The sequence below is a fragment of the Gobio gobio genome (assembly GCF_949357685.1).
Source record: "Gobio gobio genome assembly, chromosome: 11".
Taxonomy (NCBI): domain Eukaryota; kingdom Metazoa; phylum Chordata; class Actinopteri; order Cypriniformes; family Gobionidae; genus Gobio; species Gobio gobio.
In genome coordinates this window covers 52832346-52843629 of record NC_137104.1, presented here as the reverse complement: position 1 = coordinate 52843629, position 11284 = coordinate 52832346, and the positions used below count along the sequence as shown (strand labels likewise).

The 11284-nt window shown below is 40.2% G+C and overlaps 1 protein-coding gene across 1 annotated transcript in view; it reads left to right on the top strand.

Moving 5' to 3' along the window:
* The window catches only part of slc45a4a (solute carrier family 45 member 4a), a 76783-nt gene that overhangs the window by 770 nt on the left and 64729 nt on the right, over positions 1–11284 (top strand). Inside the window, exon 2 of the mRNA XM_079828637.1 lies at positions 391–482. The gene's annotated coding sequence lies outside the window, so the exon portion shown is untranslated. The remainder of the gene's footprint in view (positions 1–390; positions 483–11284) is intronic.

Genomic DNA, 11284 nt, shown 5'->3' with positions numbered 1-11284 from the left:
AACAAAATTAGACTTTGATTTATACTTCATACATGTTATATTTTACTATTATTGTATTTTTGGCTTTTTCTACTTTCAGGTAAAAACTACTCCTTTAAAGGTGTTGCCGCCTTTGCATATGTTTATTTGAATATGCAAACAAAACATAAAAGCCAGTGTTCATCTCAAACTGGGCTTTTTTACTTGATAAGCTTTATGACAGCTCTGCGTCCTGTGATGTTTGTGTGCCAAGCACAGTTCTCACTCCTCTCATTCAGAATGCATTGAAATCGCATGTAAATTGACCTTCGGCTGCATAATATTCAAAGCAGGCGTGTGTGTGTGTGTGTGATGGTTTACTGCAGGCTGGTTAGTGTGTTTTGTTAACCCTTGTTTGGACGGTCTCTGCAGGTTCTCAGTCAGCTGTGCGTCCGGACAGAAGACTCGAAGCTGCTCTCTTATGCGGTCGGACTGGATATTTATGAAGCTTTCAAGGCTTTTTGGTGAGTCACACACACTGTTTTTGTGCTGGTGTCATATTCTCTCAGCTTGACTGTTAACACTGATATCATGTTATCCAGCAATAGTGGATAACCTGATGTTTCTACTTTTGTATCCTTAGAGTGGGTAGTGATATATATATATATATATATATATACAGCTGGATTGTGGTCAGTTTTTACCTGTGACGTCTCTCTGTGTTGTGTAATTTGATCTGATCGGTGTGAAACAAACATTGCAGAAACTTGTAGTTTGTCAAACTACAGTTTCAAATGAGTTAAACTACAATCTACCCTTTTAAAGAAGTTTATTTATTTTAAAATCATAGCTATATTTATCTGGCAAAACTCTGTGAGGTTTTCATTGGGGGACAGGGTTAAATTTGTTCAGAATTAAAATTAAAACGGATTGTTTTGGGCTGTTTTGAGGTGCTATTGAAGCTAATATATATTAATATTATATATAAATATTGTCATTATATATATAGCGAGAGAGCGAGAGAGGTAATTGTGGCAATTCTGACTTTAAATTCTGAAGTTTATATCTCACATATTTGGAATTTTAGTCAGAAAGTCAGAATTCAGAAGGGAAAAAATGTCAGAGTTCCAAGGGGGGAAAAGTCAAAATTCTGAAGGGGAAAAACACAATTTTGAGGGGAAAAATTCAAATTTCTGAGGGAGAAAAAGTCTGAATTCTGAGGAAAGAAGTCAAAATTCTGAAGGGGGAAAATGTCAAAATTCTGAGGGAAAAAAGTCAAAATTCTTAAGGGGAAAATGACAAAATTTTGAGGAAAAAAAAGAATTCTGAGGGGGAAAAAGGTCAGAATTCGAAGGGGAAAATGGAAAAAGGTCTGAATTCTGAGGAAAGAAGTCAAAATTCTGAGGAGGGAAAATGACAGAATTCTGAGGGAAAAAAGTCAGAATTCCAAGGGGAAAATGTCAAAATTCTGAAGGGGAAAATGACAATTTTTAGGGGAAAAAATTAAAAATTCTGAGGGGAAAAAGTTAGAATTCCAAGGGGAAAATGGAAAAAGGTCTGAATTCTGAGGAAAGAAGTCAAAATTCTGAGGGGGGAAAAGCGTGAGTGCGAATTGTGAGTTCATAACTTGCAAAATATATAAACTCGCAATTCTGAAAAAAAAAAAATCAAAATTATGAGGGAAAAAATGTCAGAATTAAGAGGAAGAAAAATCATAATTCTGAGAAAAAAAGTCAGAGTTCTCTTGATTGTGGGTTCACAACTTGCAAAATCATACAAACTCGCATTTCTGAAAAAGGTCACAATTTCAAGGGAAAAAAAGTCAAAATTCACCCTTCGCCGCAAGTTTGATTGACAGGCGACCTGACCAATCACATCTGCCGTTTTGTCCGACAAAGCAGTCAGGAGAGTTAGTAGATTAACGTTGGTGGACTTGAACTTGGAAAAACAGTGTGTACTGACGTCTTTCCACAGTTGAAACAACATTTATTTTAGTGTTCATTCATGTTTATTTCTTGCTTATCAATGAACTAGAAGGAAGAGATGATTGGTTCACGAGCAGCTTTAACTGAGGCGCTACAGCGATCACGACACATTAAAGAGACACAAAACGCTATTTATTGTTTACATTTCTTTAAAAAATGACAATTTCAAAGTTGAGACTTTGTTTCATATCAAAAGTAACTTTGCTCTGTCCTGTCTGTCGGCGTGTTGTCAGTGTCCTCCTTTGCTACGTGATGTATTTTCTCTACGTGAGAACGTGTGTGTGTGCAATTCTGAGAAAAAAATGTGCGATGAAAAAGTTGCAATTAGTTTTTTAATGTATATACTCTGAGGCGTAAATGATCTCCTGTAGTGCTGGTTGATGCTGGCGTGTTTGTGAATGCTGCTGGTGATGCCCAGGAGGGTGAAGGACAAATGAAGGTGTTTCAAATGGTTTGACGTTCTGAAACACAGATTGCTGCCCTGCTGTCTGGCCAATTTCAGAAAAAACGACTTCATGTACATTCTCAAAAAAATAAAGGTTCCTAAACGGGGGTTAAACGTATCAATATGCACTACTTTATCTCAATAAGTAGGCAATGGCTCTAGACATGGACAGGTGCAGTGTACAAAGCAGCTGACTCTTTAGTGTATGTCACAGATGGTTTACTTAAAGTGTAAGTGTGTAACGGTAATGACCGTTTCCCCAAAAGTGTTTGCGCTGGTCATGCAAACAGATGTTGAGTTGATGTGTCAGGCCGGTTGAGGACAGAGCAACATTGTGACCGTTTCAGTGTTTGTTTTTAGCGGAGTGGTTTGATTGTTACATTTGGGATGCAAGAAAGCATTGAAACCCCAAACGAACTTGTACATATCAGCTTTAAGCTTTAAGGCATAGGAGCCAATGTTACATTACAAATTTTATTTAAAAAAAACGATTTCATGAATAATGTGTGTTTTAGCACAGCTAGAGTGCTGTGTACATGTATTTTATTTCTGTAATGATCGTTAACTCTGCCTTTGTGAGAATTGTATTTCTCTAGGCCGTTTGATGTTCTAATGGATTCAATGGAGCAAATGAATGCAATGCGTTATTCCTTTCTCAACAGCAAGGACGGCAGTGCAGTACTTTGGTGACTGTTGCATAAGATCTTTATTTAGTAAAAGCCTCTCAACACTGAGGACTTTTCAGTCCAGGAACAACACTCTAAAGCTCTGCGGTTTCATCCTCACAGGCTCTAGTGTGATTTAAAGTGCTCCTCGCTGACGCATGAGAAAGTAACACATGCCTGTTTACAATGATTTATTTCATTACTAATGGTTATTATTATTATTTTTTTAAAATCCACAATAGCTCTAGATACATTGGTTTGCTAGGGTGTTCTGTGTGTTTGTTAAAGTCTTCTGGGTGGTACTGGGTAATGGCTAGGGCATTCTCTGTGGTTCTGTATGTTTGCTAGGGTCTTCTGGGTGTTTGCTAGGGTCTTCTGGGTGTTTGCTAGGGTCTTCTGGGTGTTTGCTAGGGTCTTCTGGGTGTTTGCTAGGGTCTTCTGGGTGTTTGCTAGGGTCTTCTGGGTGTTTGCTAGGGTCTTCTGGGTGTTTGCTAGGGTCTTCTGGGTGTTTGCTAGGGTCTTCTGGGTGTTTGCTAGGGTCTTCTGGGTGTTTGCTAGGGTCTTCTGGGTGTTTGCTAGGGTCTTCTGGTTGTTTGCTAGGGTCTTCTGGGTGTTTGCTAGGGTCTTCTGGGTGTTTGCTAGGGTCTTCTGGGTAATTGCTAGGGTCTTCTGGGTGTTTGCTAGGGTCTTCTGGGTGTTTGTTAGGGTCTTCTGGGTGTTTGCTAGGGTCTTCTGGGTGGTTCTGGGTGTTTGCTAGGGTCTTCTGGGTGTTTGCTGGGGTCTTCTGGGTGTTTGCTAGGGTCTTCTGGGTGTTTGCTAGGGTCTTCTGGGTGTTTGCTAGGGTCTTCTGGGTAATTGCTAGGGTCTTCTGGGTGTTTGCTAGGGTCTTCTGGGTGTTTGCTAGGGTCTTCTGGGTGTTTGCTAGGGTCTTCTGGGTGGTTCTGGGTGTTTGCTAGGGTCTTCTGGGTGTTTGCTGGGGTCTTCTGGGTGTTTGCTAGGGTCTTCTGGGTGGTTCTGGGTGTTTGCTAGGGTCTTCTGGGTGTTTGCTGGGGTCTTCTGGGTGTTTGCTAGGGTCTTCTGGGTAATGGCTAGGGCATTCTCTGTGGTTCTGTATGTTTGCTAGGGTCTTCTGGGTGTTTGCTAGGGTCTTCTGGGTGTTTGCTAGGGTCTTCTGGGTGTTTGCTAGGGTCTTCTGGGTGTTTGCTAGGGTCTTCTGGGTGTTTGCTAGGGTCTTCTGGGTGTTTGCTAGGGTCTTCTGGGTAATTGCTAGGGTCTTCTGGGTGTTTGCTAGGGTCTTCTGGGTGTTTGCTAGGGTCTTCTGGGTGTTTGCTAGGGTCTTCTGGGTGTTTGCTAGGGTCTTCTGGGTGGTTCTGGGTGTTTGCTAGGGTCTTCTGGGTGTTTGCTGGGGTCTTCTGGGTGTTTGCTAGGGTCTTCTGGGTGGTTCTGGGTGTTTGCTAGGGTCTTCTGGGTGTTTGCTGGGGTCTTCTGGGTGTTTGCTAGGGTCTTCTGGGTAATTGCTAGGGTCTTCTGGGTGGTTCTGGGTGTTTGCTAGGGTCTTCTGGGTGTTTGCTAGGGTCTTCTGGGTGTTTGCTAGGGTCTTCTAGGTGGTTCTGGGTAATTGCTAGGGTCTTCTGGGTAATTGTGAGGGTCTTCTGGGTAATTGTTAGGGTCTTCAGGTGGTTCTGGGGTCTTCTGGGTGGTTCTGGGTAATTGCTAGGGTCTTCTGGTGGTTCTGGGGTCTTCTGGGTGGTTCTGGGTAATTGCTAGGGTCTTCTGGGTGGTTCTGGGTGTTTGCTAGGGTCTTCTGGGTGGTTCTGGGTGTTTGCTAGGGTCTTCTGGGTGTTTGCTAGGGTCTTCTGGGTGTTTACTAGGATCTTCTGGGTGTTTGCTAGGGTCTTCTGGGTAATTGCTAGGGTTTTCTGGGTGGTTCTGGGTGTTTGCTAGGGTCTTCTGGGTGGTTCTGGGTGTTTGCTAGGGTCTTCTGGGTGTTTGCTAGGGTCTTCTGGGTGTTTACTAGGGTCTTCTGGGTGTTTGCTAGGGTCTTCTGGGTAATTGCTAGGGTTTTCTGGGTGGTTCTGGGTGTTTGCTAGGGTCTTCTGGGTGGTTCTGGGTAATTTCTAGGGTCTTCTGGGTGTTTGCTAGGGTCTTCTGGGTGTTTGCTAGGGTCTTCTAGGTGGTTCTGGGTAATCGCTAGGGTCTTCTGGGTAATTGTGAGGGTCTTCTGGGTAACTGTTAGGGTCTTCAGGGTAATTGCTAGGGTCTTCTGGTGGTTCTGGGGTCTTCTGGGTGGTTCTGGGTAATTGCTAGGGTCTTCTGGGTAATTGTTTGTGTCTTCTAGGTGTTTGCTAGGATCTTCTAGGTGGTTCTGGGTAATTGCTAGGGTCTTCTGGGTAATTGTTAGGGTCTTCTGGGTAATTGTTAGGGTCTTCTGGGTAATTGTTAGGGTCTTCTGGGTGGTTCTGGGGTCTTCTGGGTGGTTCTGGGTAATTGCTAGGGTCTTCTGGGTAATTGTTTGTGTCTTCTAGGTGTTTGCTAGGATCTTCTAGGTGGTTCTGGGTAATTGCTAGGGTCTTCTGGGTAATTGTGAGGGTCTTCTGGGTAATTGTTAGGGTCTTCTGGGTAATTGTGAGGGTCTTCTGGGTAATTGTGAGGGTCTTCTGGGTAATTGCTAGGGTCTTCTGGGTAATTGTGAGGGTCTTCTGGGTGGTTCTGGGTAATTGCTAGGGTCTTCTGGGTAATTGTTTGTGTCTTCTAGGTGTTTGCTAGGATCTTCTAGGTGGTTCTGGGTAATTGCTAGGGTCTTCTGGGTAATTGTTAGGGTCTTCTGGGTAATTGTTAGGGTCTTCTGGGTAATTGTTAGGGTCTTCTGGGTGGTTCTGGGGTCTTCTGGGTGGTTCTGGGTAATTGCTAGGGTCTTCTGGGTAATTGTTTGTGTCTTCTAGGTGTTTGCTAGGATCTTCTAGGTGGTTCTGGGTAATTGCTAGGGTCTTCTGGGTAATTGTGAGGGTCTTCTGGGTAATTGTTAGGGTCTTCTGGGTAATTGTGAGGGTCTTCTGGGTAATTGTGAGGGTCTTCTGGGTAATTGCTAGGGTCTTCTGGGTAATTGTGAGGGTCTTCTGGGTAATTGTTAGGGTCTTCTGGGTAATTGCTAGGGTCTTCTGGGTAATTGTGAGGGTCTTCTGGGTAATTGTTAGGGTCTTCTGGGTAATTGTTTGTGTCTTCTAGGTGTTTGCTAGGATCTTCTAGGTGGTTCTGGGTAATTGCTAGGGTCTTCTGGGTAATTGCTAGGGTCTTCTGGGTAATTGTGAGGGTCTTCTGGGTAATTGCTAGGGTCTTCTGGGTAATTGCTAGGGTCTTCTGGGTAATTGCTTGCTTTGTTCAAGAAAGTCTGTGATATTCTGGTCTCTTGGCATAGCTCAGGTCCATCTTCAGTGCAAGTCTATGGGTTTTTTCAGGCCTTGTCTTTCTCTTTTTAAATTCCCGTGCTATAGTCCGGCGTGTGCTTGTCATAAGGTGCTAATAGAGAAGACGCTCACAGACGTTGCACAAGTCGAGCTATAGTGAGATTCCCCAGAGACAGCAGGAGCGGTTGTGCTTCAGCTCTGATGCGAAACCATTTGAAACACCTTCATTTGTCCTTCACCCTCCTCCTCCTCTTCAGCTCAGGCCAGAGTTCATCAGCTCAAACGTCAAATAAAGACACGGACTTCACCCCAGAGGAGAGGTCAGACACACAGAGGGCATTAGAGGTGTGTTAGATCATATTTCTTCACGTTTTCCTGCAGGACCTTTGATGCACTTTAAATAAAGCAGGTTTTGACGTTCTGAGCGCTGGATGCCGACTCACTCCCCCGTTTGTTTGTAGAGCTCATTGTTTTATTTGAGTAATTGTCAACTTGTTGCCTGTCAAGTTTGATAACTGGTTTCACGAGTTGAGTAAAAGCCGTCTAAAATGGGAAAGTCTTGTCATTTGTTTCCTGAAGGTTGTGGAGATGTTGTGACACAGCCGACTCAGATGTTTTGTGTGCTCGCTTTTTAAAAAAATTCCTGGTCTGAGTTGCCGTCACAATGGTTGCCACGGCATTCTAATGCGATTATGGGGTTTTCTGAATGTTGCTGTTGGTTGCTAGGATGTTCTGAGAGGTTGCTAGGGTGTTCTGTGTTAGTGATCACTCTTCTATTGTGTGGCGTTTTAGCCTTTCCTGTTGTGTTTGTGTGGTCGAGTCTCCTCCTCCCACCGGCTTTGTGTTGTTCGTGTCTCCAGGTGAGTTTTTCATCTGGAGAAAGTTGGCTTTCGCTCTAGAACAACATGACCAGGAGAGCCAGACAGATCCTCTCTGCGCTTGCACTGTAGCGTCTGTCCATCTGTCTAACAGAGATCTATTGGAGGAGTTGTATATCGTGGCCAGAATTATTATCATTTTGTATGTTTGTTCAGAGTCGTTGCTTATTTGCAACCTAGGACCATTAATTGTGAAGAAAAACACTTGATGCCCTCGCTTTGTTATTTTGATGATGTTGTGTTTGTTCTACTATTACTTTATTTGTTCTACTAATACTTTAGCTATTTAAATGTGGCTTTTATAATATGATATAATGTACTATAATATAATATTTTATATTTATATAATAATAATTATTATAATTATTAATATTATTATTTAATATCTATATCTATATATACACTAACTTCATATTAATAATTATTCATAATTAATACTTTAATATTACATACATACTTTTTTTTGTTTGTTTGTTTGTTTAATGTTAGTCATTTGGTTATGTGCTTATTTTACTTATTTTATTTTGACATTTCTAACTTTCATGTAAGTTTTTATATATTTCTATTTTATTTCAGCTATATTTCAATTGACGAGAATTATTTTTAATTGATTAAAATTTTAGTTTTAATTAATAACATAAGCATGTTAATAAGCATGTTAATTAATAACAAGTATAATATATTTTATATTTATATAATTATTCATAATATATATATATATATATATATATATATATATAATATACTAACTATATATTAATACTTATTTATATATTATTATTATAAGTATTATTAATACTTATTTATACTTATTTATATTAATACTTATTTATTTATATATATATATATATATATATATATATATATATATATATATATTTATTATTATTGTTATTATTATGTTTTTTAATTAAAAACTTTAGTAAATTGGTTATGTGCTTATTTTACTTATTTCATTTTGACATTACTAACTTTCATTAAAGTTTTTATATAATATTTATATTATATTATTTCTGCTATATTTCAATTGACGAGAATTATTTTTAATTTAGTTTAGTTTTAATTAGTAGCATAAACACAGTACTCTAAGCATAACCAATACAATTATTGTTCTCAAAAATGTGATAAAATTAGTGCTGTCAAACGATTAAAATATTTAATCGCGATTAATCGCATTAATGTCATAGTTAACTCACAATTAATCACAATTAATCGCACATTTTTATTTATTCTAAATGTCCCTTGATTTCTTTTTGTCCCATTATTTTTTCTTATTTTAATGCTCTTATCAACATAGAAAAGTGGATCGGCTTGCTTTGTTCAAATGTTTGTTTTATTGAAAACAACATCGGCATACTTTAGTGTTCGATTTCACACCAACATTCTCACTTGGAGCAAATAATCGCTCACACAATGTAACACTGCCCATCAATAAAAGGGTGAAACAAATACTTTGTTGCACAAACAGCCCCTTCAACAGCCCTTTCTAAGGGATCAAAACAGGGTGATACAAAATAAAATTACAAAGTGCACATGCAAGGTAAACTAGGACTCCGCCTATAGTGCAGTTAAACCAGGGGTCGCCAACTAGCGGACTCCGGTCCGAATCCGGACCGCGAAGCCTTTTGACGTAATGAAACAGTTAACGTTGCAATGCTCAGTTACTACGTTCAGACGCGCGGTCAAGCATGCAGTGAAGAAGAGACTGATGGTGCGCTCACACCGGACGCGAATGACGCGACATGCACGCCGCTTAATCCGCGCCGCAGAATGTCTATTTGCGTCTTTGCATTGACTTAAATCACTCGCGCAAAACGCTTCATTCGCGTCTGGTGTCAGAGCAGAAAGCAGCGCTCAAGACAAGCACTTTTAGTTGAAGACCCCTGAGTTAAACCATGGCTTAATACGTTTCTCATTTCGGCGTCTCACGCTTGCCATCCACGTCTAATCTTTTAATGGCCCAAACGAGTGCGGGCAGCCGCAGCGTGCCTGATGTTTTGTTTCCGGTCTAGCTACATCCGGAGTGGTGTTGTAGTTTTTCTAACGTTACTAGTTGTTGCAACAGCATGTGAAAAAACTACAAAGTTTGTTAGACCAAAAAGAACGTTAATCTCGCGATAAAAAAATTGACGCCGTTAAAATAGGTTTGCGTTAACGTCGTTAATAACGCGTTTAACTGACAGCACTAAATAAAACGTTTTTATTTTGTGTGTGTGTGTTTTCCCACTGATCTCGTTGCAGTGCATTCTTTCCATGAACCTTCCTTTATATCAGTCGAAACAGTCTTTGCTGTCTATGTAGGGAGCTGTGTAAGGTTGATCTTTTGCACATTTGAAGCTCAATTAAAGACGATTAAAATATGAAATATTAATCTCTGTGCTGCTGTAAGCCTGTAAGACGTCCTCCTTCAGTGATGTTGCAGCGTCAGATCTGAGCGTATAATGGATTGACATTCGAGACCCTGATGGGTCAAACCTGTCATGCCGCCTTCTGGCTATTTTCCTGTTTGAAACATCTGACCTCACACTAGTTAACACACATTAGATCATGCATTAACTAACAATGAGCAGAAGACGAGAAAAATCTAATAACAAAGCTAACATTTGTTTTCCAGGTGTATGTTTAGCAACCGATTTTACTAGGGCTGGGTAAAAATATCGATTCATCAATGCATTGCAATTATTTGTTTCTCAATTCAATATCGATTCATCAAATCCTATGAATCGATTCAGCTCACCGGCCAGTGGCGGCGCTGTGTGTAACACTCTAGTGAGAGCGTTCAGCGCGGTTCAGCGTTGAACAAGACACGCTTTACAAAAACAGCAAGATGGCAGACAGCAGGGGTCTGTACCATGATGGTAGTTTAACAAACTCTGGGTTACAGGATTAGTTTCGAGTTGACAAAACTAAAGCAATCTATTCAGGCTTTGTTGGTCCCATGATGCTGATCATCAACTTTCTCTGTCAACTCAGGCTTTGATCCTGAGTTTAGGATTTTAGCTGTGACATCAGCAGTGAATCCAATCACACGCTGTGGATCAGTAAAACTGAGATTCACTTCTCACGAGAGAAGCAGTGTGATTAACTTCACTCTTCTGCAGAATATTACATGATTGAAAAATATTAAGAATTTAAACAAATTTACACAGAAGAAAAGAGCTGTCGAGGACAACTTTAAGAAAAATCATATACGTCAATGCAAGTAAAATTTATGAAGTTAGTTTAGTTGATATATAGAGAGAATTGAACATTTATGCTCACATGTATTTTTTTATAGATTTAGTTATTGAATTTAAAGCTTATTTTTATGACCTTAATATAGGCTATTTATTTTAATATTAACAAAATGCATATTAATGATTGATTTACTAAAATTATACATGTGTAATTGATTAAGGGTATAATAATTACATAAATTATTTTTAAATAATTCAAAATTATTATTATTATAAATAAGCATTGTTAAAAGCCAGAGGTTTAAGTCTTTAATTGCCATTTGCTATGTAGTGACCTTTAGTAGAAAAAGGGGGAGTGACTTTATTGCATCAGATATGTGTCACTTTGCTCACAGCTGATTGGTCCAATTTCAGTTGGAGATCTCTTATCCAGAACATAACTTGCCCTGGAGCAGGTTAGCTGTGGAGCGTAAGTTACTATGGAGATGAACACTGCTAAAAGCCAAACCACTTTAATGGTACCTTAACCCCAGGATTGGCACAAACTAAGCTTAAACATATCTGGCTAGCCAGCTAAACCGGCTTCATGGTATAGGCCCCAGCTGCGCTCCGTTCAAGCCTGCACCGCCAACGTTAAAAGCCGACGTTTGGGCTCATTTTGGATTCCACAGTAACGGCCGTTTCACACCGCAAGCGTGAGCAGCGCATATTTTTTTCGGCGCCCAGGTTAATCAATGAGGGCATTCACACCGGGAGCAGGAGCAGCGCGTGAG